Consider the following 18,385-nt stretch of genomic DNA (forward strand, 5'->3'; position numbering starts at 1 on the left):
AGGTGTGCTCAATTTTAGTATAATTATGATTCTACGCAGTATTTAATATTGTGATTTACATGGAAAATATTTTTAGTTTTCTCTTTTACTCTATAAGACGTAGCTCTGTGTTACTTGTCCTTGTATGTATAAAATTGTATTCTTCCCATTTTATAAACAAACCTACGCCCGCATCCGAATCTGGCTTGAAAAAAACTGCAAACTTCGATTCAGCCCGAAGGGTCCAAAAAAACAACAAAGAGGATGATACAACTAATAAAAAAAAACATCAACCCCGCTATAACAACCTCCTTCCTCTGGGTTAATAAAAAGCCGTGTTGTATAAATTTTATTTTATAAAAAAAATAATTTCTTTTCCATACAAAGTGACGACTTGATAAGTTGGATTGCAACGATCCATCATTTTTTATGGATCGTGAGATTGTTTTTTCGCCAATTATTGCACGACCAGGTTGCAGGGCGTTATGATTAATGATGTCTTGTAATTTTACACTATTATCGGGTATCAGGAGTGCAAAGTGAGCCTGTAAACCAATCAATATGGTGTAGGTATGACGTGGCTGGCGGTTGAGTATTTCGTTGTAAACATAATTGGGAGCCAAGAGAAATGACACCGCGTATTTTACTTGAATGCATTGTATGGTACACTAAAGATATGTGTAGTGTATGCAGGTACATGTGCATCATTGTATAGGTTATGTCATTATTATGACGCCTCGTGCGCATACGTCACTCGGTTATAAATACCGGATCGAGCGGTGGGGAGTCAGTCGTTGTCAGACTGTCGACCTGTGTGGTGGTGCGTTGGCGAGTCGATTAACATAATAAAATGAGCGTACAATACATTGGCGACGAGGATAAAACCGTGAGTGTTTGGACCAACAGTTACCTATTATCTAATTTTTATAATTTTGAACTACCTATTAGTTCTGTGATCCAGAAAAATATTTGATATACAAGGTTATACTAAATAATTTGTCCTATTCATGCCTATACCAAATTAATGTATGCTAAATAAGCTTTGACAACAAGTAACCTCTGACCGATGTTAATATTCAATCATATTAAAAAGAGCAAAAGGAAAGAAGGAAGGGAAGAGAGTAGAATGACAAAGTATACATAACTTTTATGTTCATGTATGTATCACCCGAATTGCAAACAAATTTTAACCTTTTTACGTAATTCTTTGTTTAAGTTTACCTTGCTACAATTCTAATGGAAGTAGCAATATTTATTGCAGGTGTTAATATTTATCAAATGAGTAATTTATAATACAAAATCATTACTTGGTGATCAGTTTACTCATTCTTAAACCTGCATCAAAGTTTATTCAATAATAGGCATTTATTGGAAGCAATATAAAGTTGCTGGTTGTTGAATTGTCGTCAAGACGACTTTAGCAGTGGTGGGATTTCCTAGAGGATATAATACAATAACCTATTTGCCTTATAATCAATTGTGTTTAATAATTGTTGTGCTTGCATGCCAACAAGGCGGAATGTACACGGATCTTATTATGTTGTTTACAATCCTATTTTGTAAGTGCCTGCATTCTAAGCAAATAAAGACCTATTCTATTCCAAAAATCTGCTGGTCATTAAATTGACAGCTTGACGGTTAGCAGTAGTGTATATCTACTGGTCATTAGATTGACAGCTTGGCAGTTGGCAGTAGCGTGTATCTACTGGTCATTAGATTGACAGCTTGGCAGTTGGCAGTAGTGTGTTTCTACTGGTCATTAAATTGACAGCCTGATTGTTGGCAGTAGTCTATATCTACTGGTCATTGAATTGACAGCTTGATGGTTGGCAGTAGTGTGTATCTACTGGTCATTAAATTGACAGCCTGATTGTTGGCAGTAGTCTATATCTACTGGGCATTGAATTGACAGCTTGATGGTTGGCAGTAGTGTATATCTACTGGTCATTAAATTGACAGCTTGGCAGTTGGCAGTAGTCTATATCTACTGGTCATTAAATTGACAGCTTGACAGTTGGCAGTAGTCTATATCTACTGGTCATTAAATTGACAGCTTGACAGTTGGCAGTAGTCTATATCTACTGGTCATTAAAGTGACAGCTTGACAGTTAACGGTAGTGAACGTCTACTGGTCATTCAATTGACTGTACACGCATAAATTATCTGGCGATAGTTGTCAACTACTGCAACAACTAAATAGTAAATCTTGATAATTTTTATATTTTCTGTGCCCGGTGATTTGGATCATAAAAAGCTTCCAAACTTAACTTTTCAGAGTCTAGTCAACAACTTATACCTGCTATATTGTTCTGGTACTTAACTAACTTAATTCAAGTGCTTGCAATATAGAGGATATTACAAGAACAAACTGGTGGGTTATATACTCAACGGTTCTACAAATGACAAACATGTGCTAGGTATCTAGTTAAACAAAACAGCACATTGAGGGACCGTAGTGGGTTGGCCATGGATGTTGAAGAACTCGCCCAGCTATACTGGTATGTATTCACCTATGCACAACATCCAAGTCCATCAACACCTCTAGTGGGTTGCCTACCCATAATAGTGTTAATTATAACAGTTGCTCAGTCACCCTAGGTATAATTTCAATACTTTTACTTTATTTTGCTGTATTAAAGAGGTTGTTATACAACAGAGATATTCCAGAAGATACAGAACAGTAGAACAGCATACAAGCAGCAATACTAGCTGGAAAATGTGGATCAAAATTTTGGTATTCAATAGATAGAATCTTTGGTAAACATGCTAGCTCACAATTGTAATTTCAGTACTTTAGGTTGATATAAAACTCTTAGATCAAAAGAATATGGAACTAAGCATTGGAGCAATCTGTGATTTATTTGACAATGCTACTTTATCTACCCAACTGCCTCGTTGGTCTAGCTGTCGCAAGCGCGGCTGCTGAGCACGAGGTCTCGGGTTCGATTCCCGGGTCGGGCCTGGAAGTTGGTGATTGATACACCCGTGCATCGGAAAGCACGTAAATGTCGGTCCTGCGCCTGATCTCTTTCCGGTCGTGTCGGATTGCCGTCCCATCGGGTTATGAGAGTGAAGGAACAGTGAGTGCACCTGTGTCTGCGCAAATGCTTGTGCACTATAATATGTCCTGCGCAGTTGGCTAATCCCCTTACGTGAGTACAGCCGCCGTAGCCGATAATCGGCTAGGAGGACATCATCATCATTTACCCAACTGGGCCTTCTCATCTGTGACAAAAAATCTTTTAAGGATGATACCTGGAAGGAGTTCCAATGTAGATACTTACTCTGGGAACTGTCTAATGATGATTAGCTCATGGATGATTTTTGCAATCAAGTTCTCAAAAGTTGATGATTGCGTGTGCTTTTAAAACCTTCAAGATTCAGGCTTGAATGAATTTTAATTGGTATCTTAGCCTCTTTTTATTGATTTACATTGGTGTTTACAAATAGTTTAACAAAGTGGCCCTCATTATAATATTGTTATTTGCAAATTATGTTTTACAGTATTGCAGTACCAATAAGCAGTATAAGTACATTGAGAGTTGTGGAAGAATATGCTTCCATAGGGGCGAATAACATAACCATATATGAACATATATGAAATAGAATCCATTTATTGATCTCAAGTTAATAAATCATCACATTAATATATTCTTGAAGTGCACACCTACTTGTAATATAAAGTTGTGTAATTTCCTCAACCCATCCCATAAGATAAGATCCATATGGGTGGTGGGATGGATATCTATTAACAAAATAATGTCTTGTGTCCATAGCGTTAGGGTTAATAATAATTGATCTTAGAACACCAATCTTAGGTTACCGTAAGACAATTGGACTCGCACGAGAGGTAAAGAACTTTATCACTATTTACATTTATCGACATTTATTACTCTTTTGTGCTAATTAAACTACACAGTTGCGTCGACATTTGGTTAATAATAACTAAAATATTATTAAGTTCCTAAGTCCTACTGCAATATATAATCTGAGTAAGTGTTCCTTAAAGTATAGGAAGTAAAATTGCCCTTAGTCACCAAATCGTTTAAAAATTTACTGGGGTGCTGTCCCTATAAAAGATAATAATATTTTTATATTCTGGTTGTCTAACTAAAACAACGTAGATAAAGTCAGCTACAATAAAGGGTAAGCGCTTTTGAACGAAACTATAAACATACTTATGCAGCCAACTATACTTACATAAAAAAAAAAAAATATTACGTTACCTATACGCGGTCATGAAATTGGAAAAGCGTAAAATATTAAAAATGGAAGCAGCACAAAGCTGATCATCAAATTGATGAGGTCAAGTATGACATGAGAGCAGCATAGCTGCTCATGAAAATGAGATATAGAATTAGAATCCCACATTTATCTATGTGTAGACAGATGTTTTAGAAAGGTTAGCGGTTGTTTTGCAAAAGGAAAATTGCATCGACTAGAAAACTGTTTGTGAGCTGCTGTCACCTTGTTGAAAGGAAGAAGAGCATGAGTTGAGGGTCAGGGACTCTTCTATTTTATGGTGATGCAGAATGTCACAGCTTCAAAATATATAGTGCAAAGTTAGTGACACCTGTTAAAGTGCGTTCGTTGCATAATATGGTTCTAATTAGTTAAAATCTGATTCGTAATGTTACTTTACACCTTCGTTATAATCAATATGTAACCATGACACTAAAAAGCTTACCATCAAAGCATAATAATTCTTTGACTACTTAAATTTTTGAAAACCACATTAGGAAAAGCAAACAAACATTACAGAACGCAATGTCCGGTGATAATAGTGTTCTTGGATGCCTAACCGAAATATAAGTATTCCTATCGCACTATTATATGCAGTAAGGTATTCATATGTTGGGTGTTGAATGCTAAGAAGCTTACAGTTTCTTGACTAGATATTGGACATACATTGATGTAGGGTATTTAAAGCCTATATCAGAATTTCAGCGAGTGTACTAGCAGAAACGTGCAAAGTACCAGCGCTGATCAATAGGGTTGAAGACCAGATTGTTTGTTACATTGCTGAGATAATGATAGGCTTTGATATTCCACTCTCAAATTAAAAACTACATATTACCAAAATTAGTTGAGTTAGCATTCTCTTGCTTACAAGGCACACAAAGTACTTAACTCGTACATAGAACTACAATTTAAACCATTAAATTGGTGACAAAATATGTGGTCGCCATTAAATTGGAGACAAAGTATGTGGTCACCATTAAATGGGTGACAAAGTATGGAGTCACCATTAAATTGGAGACAAAGTATGTGGTCACCATTAAATGGGTGACAAAGTATGGAGTCACCATTAAATTGGAGACAAAGTATGTGGTCACCATTAAATGGGTGACAAAGTATATGGTCATCATCAAATTGGAAACAGTCCATCTAGGTCACCATTCAATTGGGACGATCTTATGTGATTACTTTCCTCGTACGGCTCGTACGGTTTTGAATGAGTGAAAAGCATTGATGAGGTACCCTAATGCCGATCTTTTACCTTGGAACAATGCATTCTGTATCAGTTTTAAGTGAAGTCGAACCAAGCAAGATGAGTGCTCATTATCTGAAGGTACAGCAATATTTGAGACTTGCTTGATTTCACATGGACTGATTGGCGGGATGTCTGTCAAATGGACGGATCATCTCTAGTGTAGATATAATACAGGGCCGGAACAGCGGCTACAAAACCTGAAGTTAAACTTGCCGGCCTGATATCACTGCTACGAATTTGTCTTGTTGAGCCTGAAGCAGATGCTGGTATGTTACCGTCTGCAAAGGGACGGATTTTTATTTATGTTTATTTCACAAGGGAAGGGATGTAGTGTCCTGCAGTATCACTGATATCTGTCGTCTCCTTAAATGGAAAGGGAAATGAAATGGAAACGGAACAAAGTAAATCAGTTTGATGGCAGTGTGATCGGTGGACTGATCTGATAGCGTGGTTTTGTTGTGCTGCAGGTGTTTGATAGATCTTTAAGAAATTACCAAAATATTTATGAGTTTGATTGTTGGACTTTTTGAAACAAGGTTAAAATCAAAACAACAAGGGAGAGATGTAGTGTATGCAGGTACATGTGCATCATTGTATAGGTTATGTCATTATTATGACGCCTCGTGCGCATACGTCACTCGGTTATAAATACCGGATCGAGCGGTGGGGAGTCAGTCGTTGTCAGACTGTCGACCTGTGTGGTGGTGCGTTGGCGAGTCGATTAACATAATAAAATGAGCGTACAATACAATATGTTTGTGAACTGAACATTTATTTCGTGTCGAATTTGATCTCCTTTTAGGTATTGACAGCCACTGATCGTAACAACCAAAACATTTGTAATGATGACGAAGCCATCTTGCTGTCGAATGAAGGCGAAAAATGAAAATTATCAAACTTTAAAAATACTACCATGTTTATTAAAAAGGAAACATTTATTAGAATATTTAAAAAAAACTCATAATTGATCGCATCAATTAAGGATTTGCTACAGTTAAACTAATTGTCTAACAGACAACCTAACTAATGAATTTAACTTTAATTGAAACCTTGACCTTTCGCTTGTTTTGATTGTTAAGAAATAAGCACTAACCTCGTCCATTTTACATAACAATATTAATATTTTGAAGATTCTGTAAGACCCTAAATTGTTTAATAACCTACTTGAGTTACCTTCACAGAAAATGTCTATGTCTATCTACGAATCACTCATCTCGTAGACTCGTAGGCTCGTAGCGGTCGTAGCAGACGACAAAAGTCCTATCTTAAAAAACACCCCCTGTAAAAACTACTAATTATAATTAGTGACCGATATTTGGATACCTTCGTGATTCTACTCATGATTTCAATAAAGTTCGTATTTTATTACAAGCTTTTTTAACATTTATTTCGAAGAAGTTCAAAACGGTAGTGAATGGTTTAACGCGATACCTAATTATTAGGTGCCCATACATGTAAGAGTTAACAATTAATTATCAATTATTTAAACAATCAGAACCCAGTTAATTTTACAGTAGCTCTCAGTTTGAACCGGTCTCTTTAAACCATTCGCGGAATCTCTTGAACATTTCAAGGTTTTTTTAATTACTTACGCTTTTAAATACAACCTTTTTCGGATGAGTAAATTGTTTTGTAAAACAAGCATCATTACTTTTAAAAATATGTAATTTTAAAATTTTCACTTGAGCGTTATTGGTTTTGTAACATGTATGCTTGGAGTTGTACTAAATTATACAATAATGGTAATTCGTTTACATACTTATCTGATCTCTTTTGGGAAGATATAATATCTTTAGTATAAGTACTTCGAACTATCCTTATTCTCAAGTGTAATCAAGGTGCTTTAGTGAGCAAGGTCTTTTCGTACTGATCGAACTTAGGTATCTTGCTTAGACAAAACTTACGCAATTGGTCACACGTTTTTGCAGCAATCATTAAGTATATTTTCCCAATTTACCCATTTGCAAAGGAGCAAAGGCCAAAGGATTATGGACAAAACACGAGATCTTTGACACGGCTGCGGGATTGTTCGGAAGAGTTATCGCGGCCCTGGGGCCCGATTCTCCTAATTTTACTTAAGCGACATACGATTCACGTTCGACTCGATTCGACTGATATCCGATCCCGACTCGATTACGATTGAAGCGTATGTGGCATTCCGCTATTTTTTCTTTGAAATAAACGTTTTTATCCTTTTCTGTCATTCAATAATGAATCATTTTGTCTGCAAATGATTTACGATTGCAAAATGATTGTACAGCAAACTACCGTATAGACCAAAATTACCAAAATAGCAGACCAATCGCACACCAATCAAATGTCAATCGAATACGATTGGTCTCTTATTAGTAGCAGAATGCCCGATATGGTTAAAACTGCTATTGCGATCATATTGCGACTCGATTTCTATTCGATTTTGACATTATTAAGTTAAGAGAATCGGGGCCCTGGTACATAATGGGCTTCAGAAGGAACATGGTGGGTTTAGTCAGTAAGAGTCTGACACTCCCTAACGCTGCATCCACAGGGAGCCGTTTCTTGACGATATCACAAGAAAAAAAATGTCCTTCATTCAGCCATAACTCATAAAGTCGAGCGACCATAAACAAAAAGTGATCATTAAATCTCGAAGCATTTCGATAATCATTGCCATCATTTTATATCTACACGTCGGACTAAGGCATTATCATTTCATTTTGCCCATTGGCTTAAAAAAATGGCAATATTTTATGTGAAACGGCCAGTTTTTAGTTCGGCAAGTGCCCATTATCATCAGAGGAAGCCATTCTGGTGGTGAGTTAATGCAAAAATATACGCGGGGACATCATATTTTTTAGCGTAGCACCAATTTGTTTCGAATATTTTATTTTAATCGGAGGAACATCGCCTCGATTTTTAGCAAAATAGTCCTATCATTTTGGGTGGTCACTGCAGTTCAAAAGCTGGCTTTAATTAAGAATAAATCAATTATTTTAACTCATATGAAAAAATGCATTTATGTGTCATTTCTACCGACACAAATAAGAACTAACAAGAACCGAAATAAACGAAGAAACGCAAAACAATAACATCAAAATATAATTAAGGAAAACGCTACATAAAGGTAGAATTCCGTGGATCGCGGCTGTCGCAGCCGCGCGCGACAATAGTCAACCTATGAAAATGTATGGCACCGCTGCCGTTGCCGAGGCCCGCGACAGTCGCGCGCGGCCGACGAATTTCGTGAGCCGCTCGCGGCCGTACGCATCTCAACATGGTCTAGCGCTTAATAACATCTATAGAATTTTATTAAAACCAGAATTGAATTGTTTTTTATTTAGTGGGCAAAACTTTCTTTTGTTTTCATTACAATACAAATGCTTTTGAATCAGTATTTGGTAGTATCCTTCTTCATTTCTACTGTTTAAAGATAGTGTCGATTGGTAATCTATTTTCATTATACAGCCACAGCAGCACGTCATCCTCCTCTTCTTCAAGGATATCAATTAGCACTTCGACTAAATGGGAACGGACGAACAAAATCGACTAATTTCAAGAAAATGCCGCGCGCGGCTTACGAAATTCGTCGGCCGCGCGCGACTGTCGCGGGCCTCGGCAGCGGTGCCATACATTTTCATAGGTTGACTATTGTCGCGCGCGGCCGACGACAGTCGTAGGCCGCGCGCGGCTGCGACAGCCGCGACCCACGGAATTCTACCTTAAATCAAAACATATTTTTCTCATTCTATTTTTAAAATAACAAGCTGCTTCTAAAACCACAAACAAAAGAAATATATCGAGTTCTCTAAATCTTAAATTACAGAAGACAAAACCAAATACTTACTTACTTGAAAAAAATAAGACGAGAAAAAAGTACCTACTTACTTATAGGGAACAAATGAATAAATGTGCGCAATTTGTCAGTAAAAGCGCCTCTTAGTAATATAACATCGTAAATTCACTGTAAGAAAGGATCTTATTCCGATTGTTTCTCCTTATCTCGATACATGCACTTTGTGCAGTAATTTAACGTGCCCAAGCTAGGAATCGAAGCCTGTTCACCTCACATGGCGATAACATCGGCGGCATGTCGAATTTTATGAGGTGACGAGCAATTCCTTAAATATCTTCGCCCAATTAAGGACTAAAGGCGGATGTTCTGCAGTAATTAATTTTCGTACATCAGTAGTTATCTATAGATAGAGGTACTGAATATTATTATGTAGGGGAAAAATATGTTTGCCAACGTTTCTTGACAAACATGTAATGTTTGTCAAGAAACGCGTTAAAAATGACGAAAGGAAAAGTTCACATATGTTGACATAAATGACCACTAATATTTCAGGACATTGAACTATTACATCCATAAGATGTGCTAATAAGAGCACATGTTATGGCGTTTCAACGATTCTTAACAGAATCCAATTCATACCATACTAGCTAAGATTAACCGGCGCTTAACTCTTAACAAAACGAATTCTCTTTAATTAATACAGCAAGAACCAACCGAAATGAATTCTGTATCGTATCGAATACAAAAAATAACATTGAACTTGAAATGTTGAAAGACTGGATTCAATTCCACACATTTTTTTGCAAAGCAACAAGATATACAGACTTGCTCCATATTCGCGCCAATTCTAGCTTGACCTTTTCCAATAATGACAAGAGTGAAAAAACTGGAAACTACTATACGTATGTAAGTATGGATATTTCTGCAGCGATTAATGATAATAAATGATAAATGTTTTATAATTAAAACAATCAGGAATGAATTCTGAAATGCGGTGTATTCGTTAAATCACTATGAATATCACTGCCACTGCAATTTGAATTATGTAGGTAGGTTCCTGAGCATTCGAAAAATATATTGACAACACATGAGGACATGAAACCGAGAGACTTAAACATAAGTAAATGACATAATCCGTCGTGCTCTTGTTGCCGTAGGCGTTCCAGCCATTTTAGAACCCAGTGGTCTGGCACGCGACGATGGCAAGAGACCAGACGGTATGTCGTTGTTCCCGTGGAAGATGGGTAGGTCTTTAGTATGGGACGCGACTTGTGTCGATACTCTTGCACCATCTCACCTGCCTAGCTCGGCGCGATGTGCTGGTTCCGCTGCTGCGGCTGCAGAGAACCTCAAACGGCGCAAATATAGCACCCTGGTTGGTAACTATACCTTTGAGCCGTTTGGGGTTGAAACCCTCGGGCCGTGGGGTCCAAGTGCTCATCTGCTTTTTAAAGATCTGGCAAAGCGACTTGCTGACACTTCAAGTGACCCAAAGGCTGGTTTTTATTTTGGTCAAAAATTAAGCATTGCCATCCAACGTGGCAATGCTGCCAGCCTCTTGGGTACACTCCCGGTGGGCAGCGATGAGTTTTTTGATGCCATTTTTTAGTTGTATATATGTATAAATAAGGCTTTTTTTTTACGTCATGCAATAATTAAGTTTTTTGTGTTATTAAACTTATCTGGAAAAAAAAAGTAAATGAAAACATGAATTTAAGTGATTTAATATGTCTAGTTTCTCATTAAAACGGTACCTAAATGATTCATAATAACAGATACATATATGTATGTATTTTATTGCCGTTTTCTCCTTTCATTATGCCGATATTAATGCTAATTTATATTTTTTTAAGTGTGTCATGTGGTAATGGGTTTGAAAACGGAACATTAATCTTTACAATAAATAATTTTCGCCATTTACAGAATTGGTTTATGGGTTTATGGCCATATTGTGTTACAAAAATAAATCAAATATGTAATATCTTTGAAGAATTATTTACTGACGTATTTATTTATAGGTAGATACTTAAAATAATCTGAATATCTATACATATAATAAATCTGTAGAAAAGTAATTTTTGTACATTTAAGAAATTGACAAAAAAAATAGCCAGCATGTTAAAGGATAACTAACAGAACCCATTTCCATCATTTTTGTCATTTTTGTCTGTTTGTCTGTTTGTCTGTTTATCTGTTTGTTTGTTCGGGATTCACGTAAAATCTACGAATTAAATGCAGACAATGCTTATATACAAAAATTTTACGTAACTTGGGGTATTACTTAGTTTTTGTTTCATCGAAATCGATTCACTCTATCAAAAGATATGATTAATTTTGTGAATTCAAGATGTAAAATATTACGACACGCAATCTATTTGTCAAAACTGTACATTTGAATGTTGTACTTATATTAGTTGATCGGCCTATTATTAATCTTTACACAGAAAATCACACCTTTATAAGTAACTTCGGAAGAAAAAAAAATATGAAAATTTTGTTTAGCCAAGGTTAAAGTAGCTCCATCTGTGGTAAATAAAATACATCATCAATTTGTCAAAGGAGCGAGGTGGTAAATGACAATATTACCATACATTCTTTATAGAGGATTATTATTTCAACAGATGGAGTTGTGTATTTTCCGTAATTCACCATATTTTAACACGTAGTGTAATTTTTCGATAGACATTTCAATAGTGTTTGTCAGTTTGCCGTGCCACATCAAAATCCAACTATAATTATTACCTTGATGAAAAGAAAATTAATAGTTCTCAGCCAAAAAAACGGTGCCATCTAAATTATTTTTTGAACATTATGTCAAAAATGATGACTTTAGTGGAACAATTAATTATCATTTAAAGTTACAGATGGAGTTCATATCAGGATTTTTTCATAAACATAGTTTAGCTTATCTTCCACTAATGTGGTGGCCTTAAAACAAATTACTTTGAGTGAGTAGTATTAAGTAGACCTTAATTATTTTTTCTGATGCAAAATATGTAAACTTAATCCTAGAAGAAATGAGGATCTATCTCTCGTAAGCGCTGCTAAGCGTGAGGTAGAAGCCCAGATACAAAGAGCAGATAAGAAATGGGAGCTTTCTCTATTTAATACCATACACACGTAAAATGCTTTATGCGTCTGAAAACGTACAAATTACGCGTCGCATACCAGAGACATGCTTACTTTCAACTTCTGATCGCAAATACACTGTTCACGATTACGAACAGTCTCAGTAAGACCCGAGCCAAGTCTAAAAACCCTAAAAAACACCTTTTATATAAAACTACGTTTGATGTCATTTAATCACAAAGACAGAATTGTTCTCTGTTGCAAATCCTATCCACCTATATCCTATCCTAATCCAGAATGCATTGCAGGTGTGCATTGCACAAAAACCAATGGTATCCTATTCGAGAAGTCAAAAGAGTTGACCTGCCAACGTCAGCTTCTGCGCTAAGCAAGTGTTCTTCATAGTACCATCAGAATTAAATTCATCGTTGAATGAGGTGAATAAATTTTCAGAAACCACAATAACAGTAGAAGCCAAAGCGTATTATCGCTTCATAGAGCTCTGATTGGCCCCAGGTGACCAAGTCAGGTCTGATTTATTCGTTCATCTAATCTTTGAAAGTGTTTCGGTGGATACTTACTGTCGTCCTGTTTACGTGTGACACAAAATATGGTATATAAAACGTCCTCCGCAAGAGCGAAATTTTCCCGGTGTGCGGTAGTGACGCACAGTATACAACACTTATGTTTCTTTTGATTTGCTGGCTCCACCAAGAAATGACAAATTGCGAGGGTACATTCTGAAAATCTTGGCAAAACTGCAGGTTTCAAGTACGAACACATGAAGTGGACTCTCACAGATACGTACATTTTGCCTATTCGTGAACTAATGCAAACATTTCGGTGGAGTCCCGGCTTAGGCCACCGCGTGCGTCGCGTCCGCGTGCGTCGCGTCCGCGTGCGTCGCGAGCGCGTTGCGTGAGCGTCGCGTTTTGCTGCCCTGCGGCATTTGCAGCGCGCTCGCGGCGCGCACGCGCCGCTCTCCTTGACGTTTAACTGCTATCGGGCTATATATGATAGCGAGCGAAGGGGTAAGAACGGAACTCGAGCGCCGCGTGCTCGCCGCGAGCGCGTCGCTTGCACTCTTCACACATGCCGCAGGGCAGCAAAACGCGACGTTCGCGCAGCGCGCTCGCGACGCCCGCGCTACTCACACGCCCGAGGATCGCGCACGCCTAATGTGGGGTCAGCCTTACCATAGTGAGTAAGTGAAACTATTTTATCATCCATCCAGCTATTCCCCAACTATGTTGGTGTTGGCTTCCAGTCACCGAATCTGTTTGAGTACCAATATTTTGCTTGGAGCGACTACCTATCTACCTATCTTCAATCCAGTCAACTACACAAGACGATATCCATGGTAAGACTGACAGACTTTCTGGCTTCTGGTTAGTCGCAGTAGCTGCAGAAAATGTACAAATGACAGCTTTGTCAGACTCAAAGCATATAGACATAGATTATAGCTGTTTCCTGTGAAAATTACTTACGCACCATACGTAATAATTTTCCAAATTGGCTGACTAGATCCAGAGATATTCACAACGTCACAAACTTTACTTCTTTTGTTTAGATAAATGGTCACATCCACAACACAACCTTGATCAATGAATCTATGCGACTGCTAAGTTCTAATCCTAATTATACTGTCACGTGAAAGAATGCACCTACGGGATAAGTAGTATTTTGACGAGTCTATATTGCCCACGCAGACGAAGTTGCGGGCAACAGCTAGTAGGTACATAATTTTGGACATTTATATGTTATGAGTACTGTTAGATATTTTGATAGAACCATCAATGTTGTAAAATTATTGGAAAAAGTCTAACAGTGAACCACTTTATATAGGTTGATGATATCATCACAGTTTCCATAGTAGAGGTCAATGGTCAATATTCAAAACAAAACCAAATTAGCAATGCTGCCCTATGATTTAGAATCTATGAATTTATTATAAACGTAATCCTGTAATATAAATTTAATAAAATGTATTCTTATATCGAATAAGTCCATCGAATCGATTTAAATACCGATTAATCAAAATTTATTACAAAATAAAACATAAAACTTTGGATAGGTATACTTTTTCTAGTCGATTAGAATAATACTGGCCTGTATCGATTTTCAAATAAATCGATACCTAATATAAAGAAAAGGTCAACAGCCATAAAGTAACTTACACGATTTAAAGAAAAAAGAAAATAAAATTAGTCAAAAATGATATTTGAAAGGTCCACTTATGGCAAGATATGAATATGTCGCGAGCACTTCGCGTCTGACAAACATGGAGAACGAAATTTACATTACAAAGCGTAAAATTAGCATCTGCCCTTCTTAAAATGGTAGGGCTGACAGATATAGAACCTAAACCCTGAATCGAAGTATGGTGTAATCTATCGATCATCGAAGAAAAATATCTCAATGTAAATAAGTAATAGTAATTGTTACTTATTTTCTTTTCAATAAAAATGTGAAGAAGCCCAGCGTGTAGTACCTAGCTAAGACTCGACCTGAATTGGCAGAAGTTTCAATGCTTTGCCTCTTTTTATCTCACTACAGTAATACTGAAGGAACAACATGAATTTCATGACACTTTCGGATTAAAGCCACACCACAACACTATATCAGGCTATACCATAAAATACTTTGTGATACTAGGCAGCGTAGGTGCAACTGAAATGTAGCAATGTAACAGTGATGCTATTGTCAATTAGTCTTATAACATAGGTAATCACCACGATCGACTGTTCTTCTCGTTTGAGTATCAAACACACAATAACCGCCACAATTAGTGCCTCAGCGACACCCTACAGAACACAAGAGGAAATCCTGAAAATTCTTGTGTTGTTGGGGAGTTTGTTGCGCCACTTCTTCTTCCCAGCAAAACATATAGGAAGCGGTAAAGGGTGGGCGTTTTGGGGGCTGTCTTTTGTAAATTTCTGACGTTCAAAAAGTGCTGTTTTGCAGCCAAGTTTGATTGTGATTCGATTATCCCGAAAAAAACACACACACGCATGGAAGTGTATCAGCCCAGTTCGAATAAAAAGTTAATTAATAACTTTTATCAAGAAAATAAGACTAGAACCACAGTGTTTACTTTGAGCCAGGAAGAGACTGGGGCCCGTGCGTGCGCGCATTGCAGACCATTCACTTTGATAAATAATATCCTGAGTCGTTAAACTTGAAATGGCTATAGCTACATTGTGTTTTCAGAAACACTATTTTATTGCCTATTTTCAGTAATTATATGCAAAAAAATAAGGTGCCTCGTTTTTGCTTAAACAGAAACGTACCTACATAACTTGATTTCTTTAAGATTTTTGAATAATTACAAAAACGTGCCGCTGAAAATGGAAATAGTCGTTTCGTGTTTGGCTTTTGATTTAAGTCGTTTTTTCTGCTGTAAGAGATGGTCAATTTAAAATTACTATTACCGATTCTATCACCGTACTGAGATGACAAAATCATTGGCCACGTGTAACAAGGTCCTGGCGTCATTACGTGACAGCCCTGCGTGATAGGTATCGTCACAAAACGGACGGCATATCATCTTTTTTTAAACGAAAATGTCAGTCGCGATATGTTGTTTTAATATTATTACCAGTCCCCGTTTTGTTTGTCAATTCTGCTATGTTCTCTTTTTGTTTATTAGCTGTTAACACACCCGGTTCCCGGTGCTTAATCGGTTCTTGACTTTTTTGTAAACGGTAAACTTTAAAACCTAGTTAAATATTCATATTAACGACTCAAGCCAAGACACAGCTTCGCGGTGCTCGAATAAAAATAGAATACAAGAAATTATTTATGGTTCAATAAAATTTTAGAGTCTTTATCGAGTTGCTCTTGGCATCGCAAAGTTGAAATATTAACCAGAGAGATAGCATGAAGACTGAATCTCGCCTCACTGGTCATATTTTCAGTTTATAAACTTTTACATCATAAAGTAAACTTGTGACAAGATAATAGTGGACATGCCTTTAAAATGCCCGGAGCTCATCGCTCACCGCGGTGCATTTAAATTCATTTTAAGGCACATAAACAAGTAGCTGCATCACTGATGTACGTCTGCTGTATCTTTATTGTCTTGGCACTCTAACTTTATCGATTATGGATAGATGCGTAATTTCTAAACTCACCTTGTTAGGATACTCCAAGAAAACAAATCACACAGCCTTTGTAATCACTATAATCCCGTCCGTGATGCACGTGGTACTGGCACTAATAAAATGTCCAAAACACCGAATTGTCAAAAAAAAAAACAAATGTGAAACTATTCTAAATTCAAACGGCGCGCAAATCAACAGAAATGTGTCAGTGGCGCGTCGCGGCGGACGGCCTAGGCACTAAACGTGTGTGGAATAGCGATAATGGCGGGGACCAAAATCGAATTTTTCGAAATTTTGAGAACGGTAGTGTCGCATCGGTGGCGAGGTTTTGAATGGCGCGGCGGGCCGCCGTACATCCGAGACTGGCTAACAAAGCGGCAGGACATCGACTTTATAAATTGATTTTGTCCAACACGACGTAACTGTACCTCTGTGTAGATTCGGCTAGAGATTTTTCTTCGATGCCCTTACTAAGCAACCTATTAGCGCTAATTCATGATACAATTACCTACACTAATGTTTATCACACCTTATATTGTTTTATCACCTCTTTAGACAGATACAATCTAATGTAAGTGCCTACATAACAACGAAATGACCAATTGACCACAAACATTGGAAAAAGCCGGTCCGTGTAGTTTTTTGCAAGCAAATATATTAATTTTGACTATTCAAACTTATTTAACAGGTAGACGACAACGCCATCTAAGTATATCTAAACTGAGAAGAAATCACTAACATCTTACTTTTGGGAAAGGACGCTACCTTCGATAACAACCTACCGATCTATAGTTTTAATTTGCGTATATGGAGAATAAATGTGAGTATCCAAATAAATATACCTACCTAAAATGTGTATTTAAGTATAGGAATAGGTCCAAAACTGGAGAAGTTTCGATTCATGTCGCAAAGATCCAATGTCATAACCACAACACAGACATTATTTTTAAAAATGTTAATAGATACCTAAGTATCTCTGTAGTTGAATAAAGAGGAGTTGACTGCCCCTATCTAGAGGCTTTGGTACTTAAAAATACATACAGTAGGTAGGTACCTGCCTCCCTGTTCATAGACCACATAATTATAAATTAATCAAATACATAACGCAAATCTCAAACCATACACAAAAACACTTAGATAGGTACTTTAACGGTACGTATATTATAATTCGAAGAACCATGAAACATCGTAATTTGGGAGCACCACTAATCTTTTGTACAAACACAGACATTTGCTTACCGTAAACACTTGTCTATGGCGTCTATACAAAACTAGCACTTGAGTGGTCAATGATCAGAACCGGTAAAGTGCGGTTAAGATCCACAAATTAATTGAAGAGGTTGACTCATTATATCAGAGTTCAAATGGGCCAAATTCATATTTGCAGCGCCTTGCAGCCGGTGTAACTGCTGAAATGTGAAATTTTCCAAAAAAACATATGCTTATCTAAAACCCATGGTTTCACCTGGCTACGTCTTAAGGGAACTGCTTCACGTCCAAAACCATCCTCGATAAATGGGCTATCTAACACAATTTTTTTTCCAATTCTAGTACGAAGTTTCTGAGATCAGTGCCTTCTACCCTTCATTTCCTCATCAAATAATTCAGCTGTCTCCAATTTTCTAGAATCAAAGAGGAGAAAACATGAAACTAATCCTGCATTCATCATTCTTGCACCTTAGATTAACGCTTCGTTAGTCAAGGCACTCCAACAAAGCGATAATCCAATATTATTAATGTCAACATACATACCTACCTATCTAGTATTTTAAAGTGACCATGAACTCGAAACATTCGTCATTTCTTCTTAGAGGTCATGTAGGAAATACCGGCACTATCTACATTTAAATAATTTTCTAAAATTAATAAAATTTATCTTACCTATTATAACACCTTTACCTAAGCAAATGATAACATCAGTTTATCTTAATCGTAAGTAACCTTATGATTTTAGGCCATCGTCACTTG

At 37.0% G+C, this 18,385-nt stretch overlaps 1 protein-coding gene across 3 annotated transcripts in view; it reads right to left on the reverse strand.

The window, feature by feature from the left end:
- LOC124631322 overlaps window positions 1-16,807 on the reverse strand; it is a 40,180-nt gene extending 23,373 nt beyond the window's left edge. For 2 of the 3 annotated variants that reach the window (XM_047165664.1, XM_047165661.1), the window contains exon 1: window positions 16,448-16,807. The gene's annotated coding sequence lies outside the window, so the exon portion shown is untranslated. The remainder of the gene's footprint in view (window positions 1-16,447) is intronic. The other variant, XM_047165665.1, reaches the window with a different exon arrangement.
- Between the last annotated feature and the right edge of the window lie 1,578 nt (window positions 16,808-18,385).

The sequence above is a fragment of the Helicoverpa zea genome, chromosome 6, assembly GCF_022581195.2.
Source record: "Helicoverpa zea isolate HzStark_Cry1AcR chromosome 6, ilHelZeax1.1, whole genome shotgun sequence".
NCBI lineage: Eukaryota > Metazoa > Arthropoda > Insecta > Lepidoptera > Noctuidae > Helicoverpa > Helicoverpa zea.